The sequence below is a fragment of the Cololabis saira genome, chromosome 1, assembly GCF_033807715.1.
Source record: "Cololabis saira isolate AMF1-May2022 chromosome 1, fColSai1.1, whole genome shotgun sequence".
NCBI classification, from domain to species: domain Eukaryota; kingdom Metazoa; phylum Chordata; class Actinopteri; order Beloniformes; family Belonidae; genus Cololabis; species Cololabis saira.
Window position 1 is genome coordinate 35,044,870 of NC_084587.1, and position 25,587 is coordinate 35,070,456.

Sequence of the window (25,587 nt, forward strand, 5' to 3'; positions counted from 1 at the left end):
CTCATAATCCCCTATTTCTCTGTTTGATCAATCAATCAATATTGAATTCATACAGGCTCATATAGCCGATACACTTTGAGAGCTGTATAGAAGCTTGGTCGTGTTTTTGTATCTTATAAAAATCATTTGCCCCTGTTTGTGTTAGTCTGTCGTAAACCCACACTTTGGCTCGCCAAATGGAAGCATTTTCAAGAAAACAGTCATGTAAAATAAATTTAGTGCCTTAACTTAATATAAATGTTACACCCCGACAATTTTGCATCTAAGCGTAGGAAGTTAAATGTCCAACTACATCCAGTTTAATTCCTGTTCAAGGGTTTTAACGAGTCTCGTGAACAACGACTGTTTAATATCAGTCTTTCTTGCAATCTGTTGACGTCTTATTGATTACGTCCATGTGCGACACATGAGTGCACGTGCTCTGTGATGTGTGTTGGAATGGAGTTTGCGTAGAAAAGGTCAGTCGATGTAAAGTAAGTGAGCAGGCCTTTATCGTGCTGATTTAATGTAATCACCCCTTCCCCCATGCAGAGTACTGCTCACATTCTTCCCAAAGACAATGTAGGCCACGTTTTACTTCCCTGCACTTTGCTCTGTTATCAGCTGGGGTCAGTCCCACTGCCCCAAGGTGGTGAAAACCGTTGCTGTATGAATCAATAACTGGACAATAATGAGCGTAGCACCACTGTGGTTGCCACTTTTCTCTGGCTTTTTACCAAATATTGTGTTGATTTTGTCATCAGTGTTACAACAGCTTTGCCCCCCGATACGCTGATCTGAGACCAGCTCGCTATGGTGCGTTCCTTTTACCTGAGAAGCCCAGACTTGAAATGACGTCCCACCCAAGTCGACGGTGCTCCGGTTGCAAAGTTGGATGAACTAATCTTTCAGGCTTAACGCATTTAAACCGCGTAGCATCACGTCTTCTAATAGAAAGTGAACGGTGCTATGTGTGTGTCTGATCTCATTTGAATAAAATAATACTGGCTAACTTTGTTGTAGTGAGTAGCAGCCGTGTTGGGCTCTGAAGTCAGGGAGGGGATGTTTCTTCAACTTACCTGAGGTGAAACGCAATTCAGGGGACAATCCAGTTGAAACTTTCCAACTTGGAACCTTGGACCTTGGAAACTTGGACTTTGACCTCCGACTTAGGCCCCGTTTACACATAGCCGGGTATTTACAAAAACGGATATTTCCCCCTCTACGTTTTGAAAAATTCCATTGTTTACACGAGATCGTTTTCAAAATCTCTTCGTTTACACGGATCCGCAAAATACGCTGTTAACGTCATGCCAGCCAATCAGAATCCTGGAAAAAACATCAACAAATGACACGTGTAACTTCCAGTTAAGGCTGATTTATGGTTCCGCGTTACACCAACGCAGAGCCTACGGCGTAGGGTACGCGGCGACGCACACCGTACGGCGCGCATCGCCGCGTACCTTACGCCGTAGGCTCTGCGTCGATTTAACGCGGGACCATAATTCAGGCTTTACTTCCAAGACGGAACGAGAGTCTTTCGTTTGGAGTGAGAGAAGTGGAGTTACTTTTAAGTGTGACTTTAGAATATTAAACAGGTAAAATACAAGAAAATATTGACGGTGGCCAAACGAATTGTAAACACAGGTCGCACACATGACGCTGGTGACGTTTCTGTTGCATAATGTGAAGTTCTGAAGCCTAAATCTCCGTTTTCCTCTGTTTAGACGCAAATGTGAAAACGGAGTTTTTGAAAATCTCCACTTTGGCCGGAGTTTTCAGAAATGATCGTTTTTGGTGACTTTGAGCTCCGTTTTCGTGTAAACGAACGGCCAAAACGCATGAAAATGCCTCCGTTTTTGCTCCGTGTAAACGGGGCCTTAAATACAGAGGTCCACAGTATATGACTGCATACCGAGAAACACATAGCCTCAAATGTCTTTTAAGTCTGTTCTGGCGTTGTATTTGCATTTTTTTTTGTTCTATTTATCTTTCTTTCATTTTTTTGTTCTCCTTTTTTTTTAAACCCCCCTTTTAATCTTACAGATTTGTATTAACTTTGGGCATATCCACAATCACGCACCTTTTTGGTGGTTTAATGTATCTTTTTACAGCACTTTGTGATATTATTGAATGAAGTGCTTTACAAATGAAGTTAATTATGGTTATTGGATCATATTCAGCTGCTACGTTAAATATCTGCTTAAAAGACCATACGTGTTGTAGCTCATATTTACTGATGTATATTCATGTTTTTCAGAAATCTCAACTCATGTGAATTCCCCATTGTCCTCATGCCACATACCTCTATTCTTTGTTTTGGTTTGGCTCTTTTGTGTGGACAGATTCCTCCCATGAGGAGGTAGTTAAGCTGTCAAGATGACCTTTAGTAGGTTGTAAAAGGGGGGGGGGGTTCAATCCCTGTGCTTCAGACCTTCTTTTTTTTCCATTTAATTAGCATTTTGCACCTTTTCACATTTTTTGCAACATCATTGTAAGCTGAATAGGTGACATTTACATGTGAAGTTTGGTCTAAAAATGAGGAGGGTGATGCTTAATAGGAGAGCTAAGGGAATCAAAGGGGAAACACAGGAAGCCATTCTGTCTCCCACTTCTTTGTAACACTTCAGATTTTTGAATGAAACAGTTTTAAAAGAAAAAAAAATGCACACATTTGAGTTTTCACTGAAGCACCAGGGCAATAGACCCTGTCCCCTCACTCGTGTGTGTGTGTGTGTGTGTGTGTGTGTGTGTGTGTGTGTGTGTGTGTGTGTGTGTGTGTGTGTGTGTGTGTGTGTGTGTGTGTGTGTGTGTGTGTGTGTGTGTGTGAGCATGTGAGAGGGAGAATTGAATCCTCCCCTCCCCCTTTGGCTCCCCCACCCCTCCACCAGTGAATTCACTGTTGTCCCCCTCTCCTCTCCCTGCGCCGGCCAGTCCCTCTGCAGCGGCTGCAGCAGATACGTCGTCTTTTTCCACCAGACATAACAGAGCGGCTGCTGCTTTAGGGGGAAAGGACGGAAAGAAGGAGGATAGTGTGGGAGGGGCAGAGGGACAGTGAAGGAAAGAGAGCAGAGGACTCGCTGCAGTGCAGGTGGATCCCAGCTGTTTGGTGAGGAGGAAGACTTGGAAGTGGCTCTCTGGCTTGGCTGTCCTGCAGGTTCGTACAGCAGATTCTTTGCAGTTGTAGCTGTTTTGCAGAGCGGTGCGTGCCTCCGTACGGATGAATGGATGCTGTGTTTCCCATTGTCAGGGCTGCTATAGCACCACTGTCTAGTCTCGGTGCTTCTGTGCAGTTGTGACGTTTTAAAAGAGCTGCAGCACAAAGTAAAACCTCCTAAATCTGTGGCAGACTCGTGCACACTTTCAAAGTTAGGCATGCCGTTCATTCTTCCCAGCTCACTAAAGTTCACTTAAACTCAGGCGTTGAAAGTTTTGGGTTTTTTTCTGCTTTGGAAGACTAAGTGGGTCCAGTTTGGTCGGTGAAATAGCAGAGGCCCTTTTCCCTCCTTTCAGACGGAGCTCTTTTACTACGGAGAAGAATAGAGCTTGGAGCTTTGAATGGGCCTGAGATGGCTTTCAATGTGCATATGAGAGGTGCCGCCCTTTCAAGTGTCAGCATGCTCATGGGGAGGTGGTGGGGGCAGGCCCATGTGCTAGTGGTTTGTGAGAAGGTTTTTATGCATCCACCCCAGACTGATAAGAGATGAGATGTTACCTGTTCAGTCTTCCAAGTGTTACAGTCAGTGTTAAGAGTGAAAGCCCTCTAAAACTGCTTGTCATGTATCCTAATCTTTGATGCCTGAGCTAACAGGGAAGTGATGCATTGAAGTGCTTTAGTGAATCTGTCTTTTCATAGATGCCTGTTAACTGTCGCCTGAACAGTGATAAGGAGATATGAGGAGCTGCCAGTTTCTATTTTTTACCTTTGTTATCTGGGTGTTCCTATGGAGGGCCCTTTTTTACACGGCTGGTTTGGCTGGTGAGAAAGTTGGAAGTTTCGTTTTTGTTCGTGCTTGTTATTTGTGAGCCTGCCCGGAATCGTCTTCCCACAGCAGCGTTTTAATTTACAGCTCATTGCTTCACGTGTATGTGTTTATACGCCTCAGGAGTTATGGAACATCTCTACCTGTTTTCCACTCGGAAAGAAAGATCTGGGTCTGAAACGTCTCCATAATTTCAACACAAGCATCTCCGAATTCAACGTTCTGCTTTGCAGTTTCTCAGTATGACCAAGATTCTGGGCTGTTGAATCTTGGCCTGCAGTTGTTTCTGCTCACACAGAAGCTTTCTCTTCTAAGATCAGCCACAGTACATCCTATGCTAATAAAAAAAAAGTGCACGTGTGAATTGCAAAAAGCTTCAAAACAACAGTTGGATATGTAAATAGAATGAACTTCTAACCTGATTTGAGTGCAATCTGTGTGTTCGCTCTTGTGTTATCTAACAACTTTATTTCCTGGCTACGAGTGAATACACACCGACATGCTGTCAGATTTCATGAAGTTCTTGTTTCAGCTGAAAGTTAGACGTCAGTCACTTTGTTGAGTAGAAAACAGGCGATTTCAGGCTGTTTTTGTTGTTGTTATAATGTAAGAAGTATAATTTTTTTGTTTCCTATATATATCCTATATATATTTATGCATTAACTAAAAAAAAAGAAAAGACAAAGAAGAAAAAAAGTAATTTCCCAACCCATTTTGATTGCTTCCATCACCCACATCAGACGTGAACTGAGCAGGACTGACGTAGGTGTCAACTATCTTTTCAACTAAGAAAAAAGTTTTTGTTTCCTTTTACATGACAGTGATTAGTCTTTCCAGCAGGTTTTCATGAAAGTTAAAAGAAAAAAAAGAACACTTTGAGATGAAACTCAAAGTGCGTGCGTTCTACCTGCTGCCATGGCGATGCCCTTGGCCCTTTTAAAGTAATCTGGAATCGTCTCATCAAATATTTGTCCCGGGTTCTTTTGCGGAGAAGCAATAAAGCTGGAGCCTTTGCTACAGGCTTTGTTTGGTCTTCTCTAAGCTTTTTTCATTGTTTCAGGAATGACTTTTTGTGCCAGGTCCTTGAAGAGAGTCTTGCTGCTTCAGGCTGAGTGTTTAACAGACCTGCTGGCCTGGATTTCTGATCTTGAAGTCTTTTTTTTTTTTCTAGTTCTTTGAATTTAATTTCACTTGCCTGTTCCCCGGTCAAGGTTTACAGATGTATTGTTGCTGAAAGTGGAGCCGGGTCTCTCAGTGTTGCAACTGATTGATTGAAAGTTTTCTGTGGGGGTGATGCATTATCCCGGTGTCGCAGTCAGCCTCAGTGACCCAAGCACGTCTCCAGTTTCCTGTCCTCGTGTTTCCATTTACGATCGTTCTTATGCTGTGTGTGCATTTCATTATGAAAAGCTTGGGTGTTGCTCTTGTCTCTAACTTGTGGTTTCAATATCTGCTTATATCCAACAGAGTGTCGTATGTGTTTGTGTGTTGAATGGCATGGCTGGCCTTGCCACAATTATGTCATGCATCTTGCTTTCCAGCTGCCCCAGTCGTCTGAACTTAATTTTGCTCTAAGGAAAGTCATCCGCAACCACAATCTGTGTGCATGCACATGTGTGGGTGTGTGCCTAAGTGCATATACATGCATACACACTGTAGTTGATATTTGTACACTCTTCTGCATACATTTTATAACTTGGATAGCACACAGTCCAATATGTGCAGTGTCACCGACCAAAGAAAGTCTGATTTTGGTAAATGTCTCTTGATGTTTTTTTTGTGATTTCTGTCCATTTGAATGTTGTTTTCCTGTACTAAGTTAAACCAAATGTTTTTGGGCTTGGTCTCTGAGTCAGGGGCTTACAGGGCGTCTGACGAAGGGGGTGCACACGTTTCAGCTTTATTTCAGGCGTACGTGGAGACTCGCTGCATTAGCTGATCCCAGTTATTTTAGCTTTTTTTTTTTGCAAACAGTACAAACATCTCTTAACTATCAATGCTGATGGACAATATAGTTGAATTCATAAGCAAGGGCATCTGTTCCCATGGATGAATCAACCGTATCTTCAGTTACCTACTTAGCGATGTAGTGTTTTTCTTTACATAAACTGAGTCACTCACCTTTTATGCTCTGTGGGGTGTTCACTGATGTTACGGGGACTTTTTATAAGCTTACCTGCTTTAGTGTTAAAATGTACTGCTGCAGTATAGTGTTGGATTGATGTATAAGTGAAGCAAAAGAAAAAAAAACTAACAAAGTCAAATTGTTGCCTTAATCCGACCGCTACCACATGTTTAAAAGCCATGTATACACCTTAAGGCTGAATTAAGGTTCTGCGTTACACCAACGCAGAGCATACAGCGTTGCCGCGACGCCATCGTGAACCCTTCGGACTTCTCCGTCACTCCATTTCGCCGCGGTGCAATACCCCCCCAGACACTTGATACTTTGTTTAGCTTCCGTTTTTTTCCGTTCAGAGTGAATCAAAGAGATAAGTGACAACTGTTGAGCAAAAAATAAAAAACCCAAAAAATCACACACACACAAAGAAAAGAGCGCTGAAAGTTCACTACTGCTTCACGAACGGGAACCGGAAATCCGTTGCTACCAAGCAAACCAATCACATCCCTCTCGATCTGCGTTGGGTCCGCGTCGCCGTGACGCGTAGTTACAATTTTTGGGAGGTGCACGGCAGGCTACGGCATAGGCTACGCCGTAGGGTGCGCATCCACGCGTACCCCACGGCATCGAGTTATTTCAGCATGTATATGGCATGTATACGCAACCCACGCTTAACCGAGCTAGTGACTGTGACTGTATCGGGACTCCCCCTTCCGGAAGGGACGAGCCGCGGGAGCCAATAGCTTGATATAGATGTGTATGTGACCGCACTGAATGATTTTCTCATTTGAGCAACTGTGCTCAAGCTCCCCTGTAATCTTTCTCCCATTCACCTGTTTTTTTTACCCTTTCCTCCGTCTGTGTTATTGCTTAGCTCAGGAGCTGCTGACCATCCACTCAAGTTTTTTTTATATTTTTAGGGTAAGGCATGCTGGTTGTCTCAGGTGCATCAGACAGAAATGGTCCTTGCATCACTTCACGACAGTGAGTTTTAAAGGCATCAAGAGTCAAATAACCTCAGAGAAGCAAATGCACAGAGACATCCAAACGTAGACAGAAAGTTTAATTGTTCCTTATATGTTAAAGCAGCACTATGTAACTTTTCCACCTTAATATCATATTTCCAGAGTCATTGTGATGGTACATCAACTTCCAACAGGTTTAATGACTCCTCTATCATGGTCTGAGGGGTCTGTATCGCCTTCACTGGCACTATGTAACTTTGAGGTGCATGGTAGGAACCCTTCCACACAATCAAAACAAATGCACGCGACGGGGACAGGAGTTTTCCGACAGTACGCGCTGGTGCTCATGGGAAATGTAGTGTTCTTTCTGTTAAAGCACTACCGCTTTTGTCCAAAGGAGCCGCCAAACTCAACAAAAGCTGAAAGTTACATTGTGCTGCTTTAAGGGACAGTGGTCAGTCATATACCGTTTTATGACATTTTATCCTGTAAGTGATGAACGGCTGCCTTACAAAAACATGCATCTGACTGCAGTGTGGGGGCCAGTGTTTTTAAAGCTGGTTAAAATAATATAAATAATATCAGCTTTAATGCACAAGTCTTCCTTAGCCTCTTCTTGCCTCGACTGTTCTCTCCGTCTCTGGTCCTCACCTGCGTTTCAAGGCGCTCCACCACAGGCATCTTGTGACTGTGTCATACTTTCATTTCTGGTAAACCAACCAGATTTTTAAGTAATACGATTTAACATTCTCCCATGTTAGATTAAGTATGTTTACTCTCTGCACTATTTGACCGGTTATTTGACCGGTCATTGCAATTATCCCCTTCCCATTCGTGTGTGTGTGTGTGTGTGTGTGTGTGTGTGTGTGTGTGTGTGTGTGTGTGTGTTTGCACATACTGTGCAATCAGTAGGAGAGAGATACTCAACGTAAAATACTTTGTCAAACCGGTCTGCCATAGATTAACACTTTAATATCACAGATAAATGTCCATGTCCACTATGCTGACTTTTAAGTAGTCACACTCGGGTCTGCAGCATACCACAAATGATATTTCAGCAAGACATTACTAAACCACATATGACACCCATCACAACAGCATGGCTTCACAGGAGAAGAGTGCTGAACTGGTCTGCCTGCAGTGCAGCCTTTCTCCAGTAGAAAAATTCCAGCACCAATGGCTACATTTCAACATCTGATATGTTGTCTTTGTCCTATTAGGAAGAAAATACAGATTTTTGAGATTTGCAAATGATTGCCTTAGGTTTTTATTATCATTATACACAGCACCCCAACTTTTTGGGAATTGGGGTTGTAGAAAAGGTGTTGAACAATTAAAAAGGTCTGTGTATATGATGTTGTGATGCTGCGTAGTGTAACTGGACTTTGTAAACCAGTTAACCCCTCCAGCTCCGTCATCTCAGGTGGAGATGAACAAGTTCGTATTGAGGATGGATATTTTGTTGAATTTTTCAGAGGTTTGCATGACTGAGTCGTGTTTGATGTGTACATAAATTAATTTGTAGTAACCTAAAGTAGAAACATCTATTAGAACCATAGTCTAGATGAGGACTGAAGATACTGAACAGCACGAAGGAGAACTTTCTCTTTGTCTCAGCTTTGGAGATATGATACATCAAAATAACTTATCATTAACTTATGAGAAGGTTCCTTTACTCTCCTCATTTGTACTACGTTTTAGACATCCACTGGCAGCTGTGCAGTTAGATCTCCAGTTGCAGTCTGTGGTTTGTATCTGGTTTCTCTCTTACTGGGTTCTGATAATAAAAGACCATTGCAGAATCTTACACCAGGTAAGCACCGTGAAGAATCTTTTCTTTTTCTTCCTTTTTTTGAGCTAACCAACCTCTGACTATACTCAGAATTGAGACTGAGGCCATTCTGTAGTTCTGTCAGTGGAATAAAGTAGCTATCAACTAGAAACGTGTCTTCACATGGTATTTTATGGTGCTGTTTAATGCACCATTACCTTTATACAATTGCTTACAAGTATATTAAAATAAGTGCTAATTTCTTTATTCTGTGGTGTAAAAATCTAATCAAAACTTCTTTTGATACCCCTTTGTGGAAAGAAAAAAGAGAAATAGAACAAAAAAAGACAAGTACAGTTTGATTTACACCTCGGTGGCGGGTCATAGGATTGTAAAGCAGTTCAGCACAGAGAAAGCGTTAGGCTCCGTTAGCTCTACATGACTAGAAATAACACCAACCAACCACCACAAAGGATATAACAGTAATATCCCTGAGATATGAATTCAAATCCCGGAAACTGTTGCCACGTCATTCTGTGCATGGGAAGCTTCTCCGTCCTGGCAAACATAACCTCTGGTCTTCTCTTTCCTCCTTGTTTTATGAGCTAAAGCCTTGGGGTCATTTATGAAATTAGGAAAGGGTTTGTTCTGCCCAGAAACAGATATATGAGCAACCCTCAGCGAATAGGGACTCCAGCTTGACATCCCCACACCTCCTATCAAGGGGATTACATCAGACTGGAAGAGAAGACCTCAGTGTTGGAACCAGCTGCGGTCCAATGCTTGGCTATAACCAAAACCCAGTTACAAAAACAGAGGTCTTGTTTTTGCAACCGCAGTCTTTTTTTCAGTCTTCACCAAAACAGGAAAGTAAAACAGGAGATATCAGTTCAAATAGTGCTCACTTTGGCAGGCTGTGTAGTTTCTGTAATATGGATTTAACCCATAAAAGGCCATATATATCTAAAAAAAAATAAAAATGAAGTGTACATTCAGAATGTAAAGCATAACAAGTGTGGGCAAGATATTTTGATAGGTTGCCTCATTGTTTTGTTTTTGAGCCAAGGTTGTAGAAATGGATCATTGAGTCACTATTTAAGGGCTCCAAGTCATCTGTTTTCTCCAAAGGGAGTACAAAGATTTTCCCGAAGAACAGCCACATTAATACTCCTCCTGATTTCCTTGGGTTTCACTCTTTGTGAATCCTATTTTCTCTTGAAAATATCTTCCTTTTCCTGAACCTCCTAAGTTTATTGTTCGGACCTGGAGTAGTGGCAAGAGATCACTTACGCTTCCTTTGCATACTCCTCCCACGCGTGTGCTTTTTGTGGCTAGCTGTGCTCTCGTGCATCTTTTGTCAGCTCGTGGAGGGAGTTTTCAGGTCCAACGTACCTGTATTGCCCCAAAACTGAAAATGAAAAAAGGTAGGGATCATTCAGTTTCGCAACGTATGTGATGCATTTGAGGTACAAAGATAAAGCAACACGGGTTTGGAGGCGTTCTCATACCCCACATCACAAAGTCTGCTAATCATTGTGGGCCTGAAGTTGGAAAACACATCCCAGATTCTTTGTGCATGAGAGAAGATGGGGTTCAGAGAGGGAAAAGAGGGAAGAAACCAAATCTGCATGGGTGTGAGTGCATGGGCTTGAGTTTGAGCGAGAGAGAGCGGCATGTAAATTTCACAGGTCAAAGGTTACAGCGGTGCAGATGAACCGAGGAACGATGTATGTTTAGAAGTGCCCATTGAGAAGAACAAGTCATACAGACAGAAAAAAGAGCAGTTTTGGAGATCGGGGAGAAATGAGCGAGCAAAATGGGAGCCGGTCGGTGGGAGGAGATGTTATGAGTATCTGTTGTTTTCCCCTTGTATTGTCATTTCCTCCGCAGCTGGTCCTGAGTTGAGGGGAAAGAAAAACATTACTTAGGAGATCTGAAATCTAAACAGTGGTCCTGCCAGCAGGAGAGGTGCTCCACACCCTTTAAACGCCTGCTAGAAAACAACAACAAAACGACAACATTGGCTGATTTCATAATGTAGAGCTCGTGATGGTCGAGGCGTGACGTACTTATGTAAGTATGAACAATGGCTTGAACTAAGGAAAGAGAGAAACATTTTATATTAATGTGCTCCAAACAATCGAGAGTTTAAAATGATATGGACTAGTTTAATGCATTCTTTTTAAATCTCTGTCTGACAGGAGCAAATCCTCAGATTTATGGACTTGCCTTGGAGACCTCCATCAACCCCCCGTCTACTCTCGGGTCAGGCCTCCGTGGTGTGACCCGACAGCCTGTGGGTCATGGCCTCATTAAAATATATTTTCAACTGGGATTTTATTGCCAATCTTTGCTGGACAACGACCACTGCAGAAGGATGGTGTCCCTCTGTCCGACACTCATGCATAAAACAATTCCTGGATCCGTGTATGTCCATCAGACACCCTCCATCAATCAATTATAATCACAAAAAGCATGACATCTGGGCATGCGTTCATTTGGTGGACATACAATTTTCACTTTTCGCATCCTGATATTAACTTTTTTTTTTCTTTTTTTTGCAGTCTTAAGACAGGAAACTGCAAATGACACATTGCATATTATTGCACTGTTAAATGTGGAATATAATGGAATAATAATAATGACGTACAAAGTCTGTCTGGTCCCAAGCAGGCGGCGCTTTCATTCACTGGCAGCTTTGAACATCAGCTGCAGTAATGCTTCAGTTCGCTTTGGCTGATGAAAGGAAGACGACACGTTTAGGTGAAGGTGAAGGTGTTGTCTTTCAGACCAGTTGTTGGAGCTTTAGGACGGGTTGTCCCGTTCTTGTCTGGTGCAGGTCTGATGCAGGAACATTTGAGGGTGTCCTGAAGTGTCTGGTACCCAGATGTTAGCTATAGATCCTTTGGAGCCTGTAGGCTTTGGAGTCGGGGGGGGCTGCACAGATTGGGAGTACTTCCCACAAATCAGGTCCCATGAGATTGGGAGTCTCTGTAGTCTTGTCACACAAGCTACACTTCACATGCACAGTCACGCCTTCATTACTTTTAACATTTGTTATGCATCTGTATCTCATAAATTTGTATGTAGATGATTTAGTAATCTATAACTGGTGTTTTCCATCTTTTTTTTCCTAGAAATCTATACATTTGTCCATACAAATCTGCCAATTAGTCATTTTTTTTAAAATGACTGAAATTGGATCCTTGTTATCACATTAAGAACGTATTCCTGAAACACATCAGTTCATATATAACAGTAATCATGTTTCAAGATTCGACGGCCATGAGTTTCATTCACTTTAGATGAATGAAACGCAGACGCCATGCACCGATGAGATACATTTTTCATCTGTTCCTTCAGTGTGCTCTTTTGCCTAACAATTATTGTGGAGACTTAAAGAAGGGTTTGCAAAAGCCAATCACATCATCTTGGGAGTGGCTGTCGATACAAAGTGTCTGACCAATCTGCCGCTGAACATTGATGCATTATGTTTGTTAAACCAAGCCAACATTTCATTCTACACGTGTGACTTTGGTCAACGTCTAAAGTTTTAACTGGATCCAACAACAAGGCACAGGAATGTTTTTTAATGCTACAAACAGACTTATCTGTCCATCCACCATTCATCCATACCCGTTTCTTCTTATCCGTAGTCACAGGAGTGTCCCGAGCCTATCACAGCTCTCTCCAGGTGAAAGGTCGGGCAAAACCTTTGCAGGTCGCTGGACCATCGCAGGGCATGTATCTTATTTAATCAGAAACTACAACAATTGAGACAATCCCATTAGAGCAGTCAGAGATTGACAGGCTTTGGGGATGTTCTTGATCACGGTTTGACTTATGGCACTTTTGCACTAGGACTTACTGAGCCCGACTCGGCTCGTCCCGCCTCTACCCGTTTGTTTTTCCACAGCCAGGGGAGAAGTGGGCTGGTTGGGGTGAAGCTGCTGTGACGTACTCGATTGCGCAACCGCTTTGTTCATGTCGGCGCTGATCAGAAATCAGCTGGAGCCGCGAGCGGCTGAGAATAATACAGCCCGTCTACATCCCTTTTTTAATTCTCTTGTCAGCCACCAGGTTTATGAACATCTGCACCTCAGAGTTGGATCACCAAACAGACGTTTTGTGCTTTTATAATAAAATCGCCGCGAGCCGCGAGTCGCTCTCGCGCTGACTCCCGCTTCCTGATTCAAACGTCTGCCGGCCCCGCCCCCCGACCAATCAGTGGCGCGGAGGGTGATGACGTCAGAAATAGTCCCTGCTCAGCCCGCAAAGAACCTCGCCAGAATGGTTACAGAAATAGTATCGGCTTGGAGCGGCTCTACCCGCCTCAGCCCCTAGTGCAGGGGTAGGCAATTCCGGTCCTCGAGGGCCGGTGTCCTGCATGTCTTAGATGTTACCCTGCTACAGCACACCGTGATAAAAGTACCTGTGTCATTAACAGAATTGTGCAGCCCTGGATGACAAGCTGATGACGATGATTAATTAGAATCAGGTGTGTTAAAGCAGGGAAACATCTAAAACATGCAGGACACCGGCCCTCGAGGACCGGAATTGCCTACCCCTGCCCTAGTGCAAACGTGCAAGACGGGGCCGCACCGAGCCGAGCCGGGCGGAGGCGGGACTAGTGCAAAAGCGCCATTAGAGTTGGATTTAGAGCCGCACCACTGGAGCAGTTGAGTCTAACCCTGGTCATTACTGAGGCAAATTCAGTTACCCCAGCAAAGTCTTTCCTTTAGTTTGATTTTTTTCCTCTATTTCATATGTGTAAAAGGGTCAAAGACACAATAGACTTATTTTTTTCATAAATAATGTTTCCCCCCGCATATTTAGTTCATTGATCTGTCCATCTGGGGTCTCTCTGGCGAAGCCTCTTTTAAAGCTGCTCCGCACTTCAAAGGATACGTCTTGGCTCGGGCTCACAAAGTTGGTCATCAGTGCCGCTAAATTGGCTCATTTGGACTCCACTGCTTCCCTCGTGCTGTCTGTAGTTTGGCAGGTAATGTAGCCAGAGATATGGAAGTCATTAAAATTCCTTAGGAACATGTGGACACTTGTTTATTTTTCCGCCCACGCGGGAGGGTGGAGAGCTGCCAGGACGCCGCGCCGCCTTTTTCTCGGCAAGAAAGTGTGAGCTTGGAGGAGGACGAAGGAGGTGAAAGACAGATTAGGGGAGAATAGACGAATGAGTTAAGCAGAGGACCGATGAGTAGAGAGACTGAGGTATGGAAGAACAGAGGGAAATGTGGGATGGAGGGATGCAAAGAGAGTCTGAGAGGAGGAAGAAGAGGCAACACCATCTACTGGACACTAAACGAAGAATTGGACAAATGACTACTGAGGTTTCAGTGAGGCGTACGGAATGAGGATTAGAGACGGATGGATTCACACTCAGTCTGGCGGTAATAGAAGAGGAGAGTGGAGACAAAGTGAATGCAGAGGCCTAAGTGACAGTGGAGCAGCACAATGAAAAGACAGTCGGAAAAAGTCCGGTTTGAGCTGGAGAATGTTCTTTTTTGTTTCTGCACTTAGTAGCAGTAGGAAATTTGATGCGTCAGTAAAAGTTCATAGATGAATATATACAGAAATGAAATGACAATGAAACCACGGTGTCTGTTTCCAAATCTTAAATTAGGAACCATTAATGTCACACAAAAACGTAAAGAAGCAGCTAATTGGACACTTCCTTATTTTTTCTTCTGAAAATGAATGTCGATCCCGTTTGCCTTGACCCTCTGTTAAAAGCATAGAACAATGCAGGTCACTGAGTCCTCAGATGGGAGATTAGTTCCTCTATCTGTAATAGATGGTAAGACTTACTGGCCATGAATCTCCCCTGTTTTTATTATCAATGTGGATATATCCTTCATGGTTGTCTTTAAACACCAGGCGGAGGAGGGCCTGCTGTGCTGGTGGTGTGATGACTTAAACAGATTGAAGAACTTGAAAGCCTCTTTGGTGCGGAGATCAACACCTCAGGGAGCCACGGCTGTAATATACTGTGATATAAAAACAGAAACGACAGGCCTGCATGCTCCATCAGGCACCTTGTAAACTGACTTGAGTAGACGACTCTACTGTAGCCCTCTTTTTTCTCCCCTTGACCAGAGATGATACTCTATCTGACCAACTGCTGCGATCAGCCTCCCATCTACCCGTCAGTCTTTTTGACTTATAACCAAAGGCAATTAGTAGCCCCTTTCACACAGCCAGTTCGAGGCGGGAACGTTGCGCCTTTAAGCCGCCTCGCTGTTCTGTGTGAAAGTCACGGAGGCGGAATGGGGGGGCCAAGTGGCCCCACCAATAAGCCGGCAGCGGAGGTAGTCACAGAGCCGAAACGGGGTCTGTGTGAATGACACAGCCGGCATGCCGCTGACATGACGGTCGGACTGACGCTGTCGTCACGCCTCTGATTGCGGAACGCCGGCATGCTGTGTGAATTTACAGACGCGAGCGGCGTTATGCCGGCGTTGTATGGTTCTGTGTGAACCAACAAAGGCGGCGTATTGGCAGGACTTCTTTACACCAATATTGCGGAATCTCTGTGTGAAAGGGGCTACTGAGGAGATTGTACAGCCATCACAAGGCGAAGTAAAGTAGGAGGGACATCTAACTGTCAGTCGAGGAGGAATTATATGAAGAGTGAGAGGAATAAGGGAGTCGTGGCACTTCGCAGTGCATAGTTGTGGGATCACCCCGCACTGCTGAAAAAGATATTGACGCACTGGCCGTACCCCCCGAATCAGCAGCCAGGAGACAGCGATTATTAGTACTAGGGATGGGCGGTATTGACAAAAAAATGTATCACGATAATTTCTGGCATTTAACCCAATAACGATAAAAAAAATACCAATACAAAAAGTGTCATCAACGGGAATATTTCTTTCTTTCAGGCTCATTTCTTTCTTTCTTTCAGGCTCATTTCTTTCTTTCTTTCTTTCTTTCTTTCTTTCTTTCTTTCTTTCTTTCTTTCTTTCTTTCTTTCTTTCTTTCTTTCTTTCTTTCTTTTTTTCTTTTTTTCTTTCAGGCTCATTTCTTTCTTTCTTTCTTTCAGGCTCATTTCTTTCTTTCTTTCTTTCAGGCTCATTTCTTTCTTCTTTCTTTCAGGCTCATTTCTTTCTTTCTTTCTTTCATGCTCATTTCTTTCTTTCTTTCTTTCAGGCTCATTTCTTTCTTTCTTTCTTTCTTTCTTTCTTTCTTTCTTTCTTTCTTTCAGGCTCATTTATTTCTTTCTTTCTTTCTTTCTTTCTTTCTTTCTTTCTCATTTCCTCAATTTATCGTTTTTACCGTGAGATGACAAATTCTTACCGTGGGGAATTTTTTTGACGGTTTGTCGTGAACGGTAAAATATCGCCCATTCCTAATTAGTACTAGAGGCCCTCAGTGAGGTCACCCTCCATCACCTTCTTTTTATTTTTCCGCTGTCTCACAATGCAAAGTTGGTCTCTGCTTTGCTGTGTTTGATCATTTCTAATCCTGGATGACTCTGAAGTGTTGGCCCTCTGGGCCGTCCTTGTTTTTACCTGACTCTCTGACACACCAGTGGATGAAACATGAGTCATGTCTCACTCTTGCCTAAAAGTTGCTTTCAAGAACCAAGTTGTCTGCATTCATCTGTTGAGTTGTAAATGGAGTTTAAATCTTTGCATGACATTAGGGGCTGCAAGCTGACAGCTTCCTTATGCACTTAACGAAACTGGTAAGACTATCAGTCAAAGGTGGGGTTTGCTGCAACTTGGGTCACCTCTTGGACAGACATGAACAGTTTTCTGGCATGAGCTTAGGTAAATCAGATGGTGTTGTTGTGGTGAAAAGATTGACGTGCTTTAGGGCTGGGCGATATGGACCAAAAGTCATATCTCGATATTTTCTAGCTAAATGGCGATACTCGATATATATCTCAATATTTTTTCTGTGCCTTAATTGGGGTTTCCCCCAAAGCATTATAGCATAGCATCTCTGTTAGCTTCATTTTTTTCTGAGGCAAACCCTTAAAAAAACAGTCAGTTTTAATACAAAGCCTTGTGCCAAACGTCACACAGGTTCCTTTGTTAACAGAGGTCTGCACAATATCAAAATGTATAAAACAAATGAAATAAAAATAAACTGCCTGCATATATAGAATAAAAATGCTTCTTGAATAAAATAAAACAAATATCCCTTTCCTGCATAACAATTACATTAAAATAAACTGTGCAATTAATACAATGTAGACAGTAACAGGCAGACTTTTCCACTGAGGTTGACAGTTGTGCAAATAACAAAACATTTGTGCAAATCTCAAATAAAACATTCAAGTCAATTTGTCACAAAATAAGCTATATCAAAATCATTTAAAAAAAAATGTAAAAAAAAAAACTTTTTTTTTTTTTTTTTTAAATCGATATAAACGATATTGTCTCGTACCATATCATGTTTGAAAATATATCGATATATATTAAAATCTCGATATATCGCCCAGCCCTAACGTGCTTAAAAGTAAAACTCTCAGTTCATCAGTTGATCTACATTTCAGAGCAATCCTAACCATCCAGGAGGGTGTAGTCAGGACTCCTTCACATCTGAAAGGTTCAGTTGAGATGGTTTGGGCATCTGGTCATGATGACTGCCAGATGCCTTCCAGAGGTGGTGTTTCAGATATACGCCATCAGAACATAATCCTCCATGGAGATGCAGTATCTGCTAGAGAGATTACATCTCTGTTGGTGTGATACCACCTCAGCGGCCCCGCGGTTGAGGTGGGAGTACTAAACCTGCTCAAGTTATAGTCCCCTTGAGCCGGTCCCAGATAAACTTCAGAAGATGGATGAATGGAAGTTGGTCTTTACTTTCTAAGCAAAAAACACTCCCATATACTGAAGTTATGAAAGTTTCCAGTGCTCATAAATCTCATGAAAACTGTGGCCTAACTCAGCTGAATCCACTGTCCCAAGACCAAGTGTTAATCTGTTATCAATTCATCAGTTGTTCTTTTTCTCCAAAAGTAGAATTTTCCAAAACTGACCCCCTGAAACTCTCAGACTGCTGTGTGGTGATTATGTTTTGATTCGACCCGGCTAAGGCTCTAAGGGTTTGCCCAACCTTAGAAGTCAGACTTTATACAGTTGACGGATTGAGCTGTATGCAGTCACTCGTGTAGCATAAAGGATAAAACCAAAGAATTACTGTGCTTTTCTTCCCGCTGGGGCTTCACCTCCCACAGTTTAAATTACTGTTTACGTATGATTAAATTGTTTGTTTTTTTTTAGAGCTAAACTCGTATCAGTTCTCGTTCATTTAAAGGCAGCATTGGGAGCTTTTTAGCTCTTCTGTGTCGACTCTCAGGAGAGGTGACCCAAGTCAGCTGATGCTAATTCACAGTGACATGTTGTAGTTCCTGGTAACCATTAGCTGGCAGAAAATGTTCTTAAATTAATGTCTCAGTAATCCTTATCCCGGCAAGACGGTAATCAGACATCCAAGTCTCAAGGTTTCAGAGATAATCCCTTCTGCTTTATGATCCTCGTTGGTTGTGTAATCCTTTCCTTTCCCTCCATTGCTGTTGTTCTGCCTTTTCAAAGTTCCATCCCCCCTTCAGTTTCTATTTATGTATCTATTTCGTTTTTTATTATAAAAGCTGTGTTTACATTCAGTTTTATTCCCCATGCCTGTCTTTAGTCAACAGTGTGGTTGTGCAGGCATCCTGTGAGTTCATCGTGAGAAATCAAAAACTTCCATGTCGAGATGCCAAGTGTCTAAAGACCGAGGCAGTATTTTAAGAAAGAACAAAGAATCATATTCCTCAACGTTCCTTTTTTTTGTGTGTTTATTTTTTTCCTTTTTGCTTTGCTATGAACTATACGGCACCATGCTTTGTGATGCTAGACCAGTAGAAGTAAGTGCCCCTTGCCAGCCATTAGTACCAGGTTAAATGTGTGAAGAAGAACTGTGACGATGAGGTGGCAGCATCCAAGCAGAGTTTGAGTTAAAAGTATTCCTGACCCTGCAAACATATCCCCTAATATATCCGCACGGTCAGAATTGTTTGTAAAGAACCACTACTCATACAGTTATATAGGACCCTGTAAAAACACAACTTAAACTTCTGGATGGTCCAAATGTCCTTGATCCGGTTTTACAGCAAACCTCCTTCAGCTGTGGCAGGTTGGTCATTGATCCTCCTTGCTTCAAGGTAGGGCTGGGCGATATGGACCAAAAGTCATATCTCGATATTTTCTAGCTAAATGGCGATACTCGATATATATCTCGATATTTTTTCTGTGCCTTAATTGGGGTTTCCCCCAAAGCATTATAGCATAGCATCTCTGTTAGCTTCATTTTTTTCTGAGGCAAACCCTTAAAAAAACAGTCAGTTTTAATACAAAGCCTCGTGCCAAATGTCACACAGGTTCCTTTATTAACAGAGGTCTGCACAATATCAAAATGTATAAAACAAATGAAATACAAATAAACTGCCTGCATATATAGAATAAAAATGCTTCTTGAATAAAATAAAACAAATATCCCTTTCCTGCATAACAATTAAATTAAAATACACTGTGCAATTAATACAATGTAGACAGTAACAGGCAGACTTTTCCACTGATGTTGACAGTTGTGCAAATAACAAAACATTTGTGCAAATCTCAAATAAAACATTCAAGTCAATTTGTCACAAAATAAGCTATATCAAAATCATTAAAAAAAAAATGTAAAAAAAGAAAATTATTTTTTTTTTTAAATCGATATAAACGATATTGTCTCGTACCATATCGTGTTTGAAAATATATTGATATATATTAAAATCTCGATATATCGCCCAGCCCTACTTCAAGGTTTTCCTTCCTGTTGCATCGCCAGTTCTTGGTCTTCGTTGTGGTTGTAGTACATGTCATAAAAAACAAACAAAATCTTAAAAGCTCATGCAGACAAGAATAGAGAAGTATGCGTTTGAACTGGTGTTTAAGTGAAGGGCACGTCAGGAAAAGGCTGAACCTTCTGCTACAGATACACGCTGTAGATCCTTAGGTCCTTTATACATTTATGTTCAGTCCCTCTAGTTTTCTTTACAATTATATTTACTTTGTGGTGTAAATCCCCTGTTGCTTCCTCGTCTGTTCTTTTTATGACCCGAAAGCACAATGTGTGCATCTGATAAATCATGAGGCATCTTGGGGCATCACGTGGGAATATTGCAATTTTCCTCACTTGTTTTGGATTCTTTATAGTATTTATTCATGTAATATTATATCTCTGATGTTTCATGTGAAAGGTTTTCTTGTTTTTACTCAGAACTTGTTACTGTCATGAGTTTTAATGCTCTTGGCTGAAAAACTCTGAGCAAAGTTTGTTTTATTGTCAACACAGAGGCAATGCACAGAGGTGAAAGAGGCGAGACATGATGTGAGAAAGTGGAGAGGAGGGAGAATCGGATGAAAGGCTGGGCTATCTCTGAGGCTCAGAAGTAATTTTGTCCTTCCTTGGTGGTCTAATTATCTGAAGACTGTATAGACCGTGAGACCTCTGTTATGAATGCGGTGTTATAGAAAGGCAGATAATAGGTTCATGTGGAGTTGTCCTGTCGGGATGAGCCTGAAAACTCTTTGATGCTGAACAATCTCAATCAATGAAATGATTCCTTTCTAATGTACTACGGTTGCTCAGAGCAGTCAGGAGGCATGCAATAGCACTTGAAGGCACACAGCACAAAGGACTAGTTCACAAAAAAAATAAAAAATAAAACCCTGACACACTTGATTCCAGCAGAAAGTTGTGACTTCTGGCCGCGTGCCAATGCCCCGCCGCTGCACCCTGCATCCTGACAGGAAGTTTGTCCGTCCTGCACACACAAACACATGTGTGTGACTGCAGGAAAGCGGAAAAGGGAGACAGTGAAGCACTGCAGGCCACACATGCGGGCAGCCAGAAAGCAACAGCGATAAGGAGACGGAGATGAAAAGGATGAATAGAATTAATTACACAAACCACAAATGGGGAAAATTACACCAGGAAGTTTGGGAAAGCCAGAAACTGTTGGCAGGCATCTCTAAAACAGCTCCTCTACAGCCGAATTTGATTATTTTATGTTCCAAGAATACTTTGTAAAACCAATGTACCAATTTTAACAGATTTGCAACACCCAAATATACTTTAGCACTGAGATTGCCCCACTTTTACTGATCTCCTGGTTCCCACCTTGCTGAACTGTTTGGTCCTTTCATTTTCATAACAAGTTCAGTCCACTCTATAAAACTGTTGGCTCAATAAGTAATGATTTACTTATTTCATTCATTTTCACATTGTTATGAGTAAGACTTGTCATATGCCTTTTTTCGATGCCTCAAAACAAAATCTTGTGCGCTACATACAAACACCGGCAGCTTGTTTAGACAAACGATTCATTCCTATGCAAATCGCATCATTTCAAAGAAGTTTTAAACATTAGCGAACAAGCTAGAGTTGCTCTGATACCAGCATCCAAAAAGGTTCCAGTTTCAGAAATACTCGCCGCTACCATCAAAACAAGGGTACATATTAGGGCCGGGCAATTAACGAAAAAATAAATCGAAACCGACATTTAGAAATGTATAACCGACGTAATCATGACCATGTTGATGGTGTGTGTTAGGGCTGTTTGATTAATCGATTTTAAATCGTAATCGCGATTATGTAATTAGAACGATGTTAAAATGTGAAAATCGTTCACTTTTTTTTTTTTTTTTTTTTTTTTTTTTTTACCTTGTCTGCAAACATATTAATGATGATACCATATTAATGATTGATGGAAATACCTCTCAATACAATACAAACATGCCACCGGGCATCCCTCAAGCCAGATGCGGTAGACCGGCTCGTGTTCCTTGCAAAAAACTTGCAAATGTGAATAGCAAATGTAATGACTGACATTACACACCTCTACCTCCTTCATGGGTTGCATTATTATTTAGCATGCAAAGACCCAGTTTAGTTTAATTAGAAAATGTCTTGTTTTATTTAATTGGAAATATAACTTACTGTATGTTTGCAAGTGCTGATTTGCTGTTTTTTTTTTCAGAGATAAAACTTTATATTTTATTATATTTTTTTTTACTTTTTTCAACTTATTTTACAGAGTTTTGAACTTTATTCATTCATTTTTGGTTTAATAAGAGCAAAGTTTGCACTTAAAGCCCAATGGGGCAAATATTCAATAAAAAAACAGCATATTTGAAATAATTTCTTTGCCTTTTGTCAATTCACCAAATTATCGTAATCGTAATCGAAAATCGGATTTTGAGAGAAAAAAATCGAGATTTTATTTTTGGGCAAAATCGAACAGCCCTAGTGTTGTGTATGTGGTGATTTATTTATTTATTTTCATTTTGGGGGGGTACACAAAATAATCGCTGATTAATCGTGAGGTCATAATGCCCCGGGTTTCCCGGGTCAGAATTGCATCGAAAAAAACACCCCCTCCCAAAAAAACCCAGCTGAAGGACTTCTCTCAAAGAGGAAATGATCCTCTCCTCTGCCATGTGTTTCCGACAGCAGAAATATAGTGTATCAGTCGTTGACAAGACAAAGAACGACCCTTTAGGCCTGTGGACCAACATAGCTGACCTCCTGGATGTCATCAGCATCACTTGCTGCCACTTTCTTTTCCCTGATGAGTGCTTTGTCTGAATCTGTGTCAGAACCCTGAGGCTTGATCCTGATGGGCCCGGACACTCGCAGGGACTGACTCACACACTCTTCCCCCTGACAGCATGGCATCGAGCGGTCAGACGCGATACGAAGGGTCATCGACAGTGACAGTGACTCTGACGACACAAGAGCTGTGCATGTTTGCTTTCCTGCTGTGATAGAGATGTGCCGAGATTTCCCGTTTAATACACATAAAGTCCCGGCCCAGGACGGAATTTCAGTCTGTAGCGACACATGTTGCATTTGGCTTGTAAAAACTTCTGCGGCTCGAAGAAATTTGGGCCCATATATTTTCAACACTATGTATAAACCTTTGTTCATTAGTAACCGTAACAGTTTGACCACGATGAAACATTTGGTTTTCATGTAGAATTACTGCTGGTGAAATAAAGCAACAGAACGCTTTCCTGCGGACCACTTTAGTGAAATCTAACCCATAACTTTCACCATCTGCAGCTAAACAAAAAGACATTTTATGACGGTAAAATGGGAAGTTGCCAAAAGTCCAAGTGGTCAAAGGTCTTTTTGTCAACCAATAAAATATCTAAATGCCAGTGCTCTTTTAATCTCCGGATGTGGGTGTCTTCAACCTTTGTTGATGTGGGAACTGGCTAAGCCTCAATAACCGGCCTTGACTCGATAGAAAGCTGCCGGTCTGTCGTTGAATCGTTGAAGTGTTTCCTCGTCAGGTTCAGTGGGAATGCCTGTCGGGAGGCTGGTTGATGAACGGTCTCTGTGTTCAGTCCTCCGACTTGTTCCGTGGAGAAGCATAAAGAGCTCATGGGATACCGGTGAGATGAGGAGGAAGTTTCACTATTACTCAACCTTCTTGTGAAATGAACACTTTACACATGAGTAAGCAATAAAAGGTTTCAGCAGCTTTTACTTTTGTTACAACATAGTGCCAACTCAAGGTGCAACACAATTTGGGTCCCTGTGGGGAAGCTTGAGGAGTACTTGTTATGCTCTAAAAACATTCTTTAACACTTGCTGTTTCATTTAAATTCCTTCCCTATAAATAAAAAAATGGGATGCATGAAATTAAACGCATGTGGCTGTGTAACCTCCCGAGGTGTCCCGCATTGCTTCCTTCAGCTTCGCTCTCCCTTTCTAACTCTTTTTACTCCTCTGTTGTGCTTCTTCCTCTTTTGCTGGGGTGGGGCCACCATTTCCATGGTTTTACTGTTTGTTTGGAGTTGCCATAGAAACGTATGTGTGTGTGTGTGTGTCTTTGTATAACTGTTTATGCCCTCAAGTGTGTGTGTGTGTGTGATTATGTGAGTGAGACAGGGCTGCAGTTCTGCTTCACGCATAATGATCTCATGCAGTCATGGACTCTGACATATCGCATCCGTCTGGTTCCTCAGATTGCGTAATGGATAGTCCCAAGACGCACACACTCGCGCAGTCACCAGCTCCCTGGCCCACACCTCCTCTGTGTTTTACTCATTGCCTGACTATGGACCAGTGCTTGGTCTCTCAGCAACAGAAGTCCAGCTCCACTTGAAAAACATAAACAACACCACTGACAATTTGACGTGATCTTCTTTGTTAATACGTACTCAGCGTTACTTAAGCAGAATCTTTGCATGAGATTTCTCTTGAAAATGAAAAAGAAAGTTGTTGAACTTTCTGTGAACCGCTGAACTTCACACATCTTCGTATGTTGTGCATTATTTTAACAGTGTTGCAAAAGCTCTCCCACTCCCACCTTATCTCCTGGGGTCAAATGCTCGACATTTTGCAGCTGCTAATCTCAGATGATGCGAAAATGTGGATCCCTGCCCAGATGTTGACGTGCACATCTTGTCAGTCGGTGGTGAGTAACTGGCTTTATGTGGAAAAGAGTGGGGCTTTCTTTGAGGGAAATGTCGTGTTTCAGTTCCAAAAGAATTCTTGAAAATCTCCCTTTTCTTCCCTCAAGTATCACCACACACAGTTGTTGAAGAGTCTCTTACTGACTCTCCGTGTGACTTTTTGTCCTCCATGAAAATACTGTTTTCAGTGCATAAAAGAGCATTCAACAGCACTGCCTCAGTGCATTTTTGAAAAAATGGATCATCGCTGCCGGTTTCAAGCTGTTTCTGTGGTTGTCAGTTTTTAGATTTACCACCTTTGGCCTTTTTTCTTTTTTTTTTTTTAAAGGGGAAAAAAAGCTGAGAAAAATTGAATCCGTCACAGCCGGGTGCACATGATCACTTATCTTATTTATTGCAGCTGTACAAATCCAATTTCAAATACTCCACTTTTTATTTTAATATGAGAAAGTCACCTGATTGGTCCAGGTTCGGCGGGACAGGGTTTACAAATAGTGCGCTTACCTGTTTCGTACACTGTTTGGTGTTCAGGAAGTGGGGAAAAAATTGAACTATTAAACCTTTTTAAACCTTAATTTCAATTTTAGTTTTTTTTTTAACAAGATAAAAAAAGACATATTCTCTACTTTTTTTTAGGTGCATCTCACTGATTAATTTATCCTATTCCTTCCGATATAAAATATCTGCAGTTGCTGCCATGCCGACGCGACCCCTCCCGTACCTTAACTGTGCAGCTGCAGCCCCGGAGACGCTTCAGTAAAAAGCTCAATTATCTGTTAGAAATGTAGGACAGGAGATATTCTTGTCTCTCTTGCAAATCTGTTTAAGCTATTTCAGAGTAAGCATCTCTCCAGAGATTTTTTTCTTAATTCTGTTTTTGAAAAAGGCTTTCTCTAATCAGTTTTACTACCAATAAAACACCATGGCTCAGATTTTGTGTGATAAATTTATCTTAAATAGCGAAGATTAAATACAGAAGGCTTTGACGAGCCCAGGCTTTTGAGTCGCCGCTGCCTTGAGGACTGTCTGACCATTTCTGTGAATGTCTGAGGGTTTGCGGACAGCTCTGTCTGCAATTTGAAATCATTGACCAGCACTAAACATCTTATTACGACGGGTTATGACGTAGTGCTGTGGAATTCTGTAAAGCTAAACTGCAGTTGCATCCCTCATGAAAACGTTTCTCAAGTTTAGTGCTGCGTACATCAGAATATCAAAGGAAACTGTATATTTGGACCTCAAAGCATGGTCTTACTTGCTCACCGTCTCAATCAGGAACTGATGA

At 41.9% G+C, this 25,587-nt stretch overlaps 1 protein-coding gene across 3 annotated transcripts in view; it reads left to right on the top strand.

The window, feature by feature from the left end:
• Window positions 1-25,587, top strand: part of add3a (adducin 3 (gamma) a) — a 127,665-nt gene that overhangs the window by 34,149 nt on the left and 67,929 nt on the right. Inside the window, exon 1 of one of the 3 annotated variants that reach the window (XM_061721477.1) lies at window positions 2,932-3,136. The exons of the other annotated variants lie outside the window; for them this stretch is intronic. The gene's annotated coding sequence lies outside the window, so the exon portion shown is untranslated. Of the gene's footprint in view, window positions 1-2,931; window positions 3,137-25,587 lie in introns of those variants that run through there. 3 annotated transcript variants of the gene reach the window in all.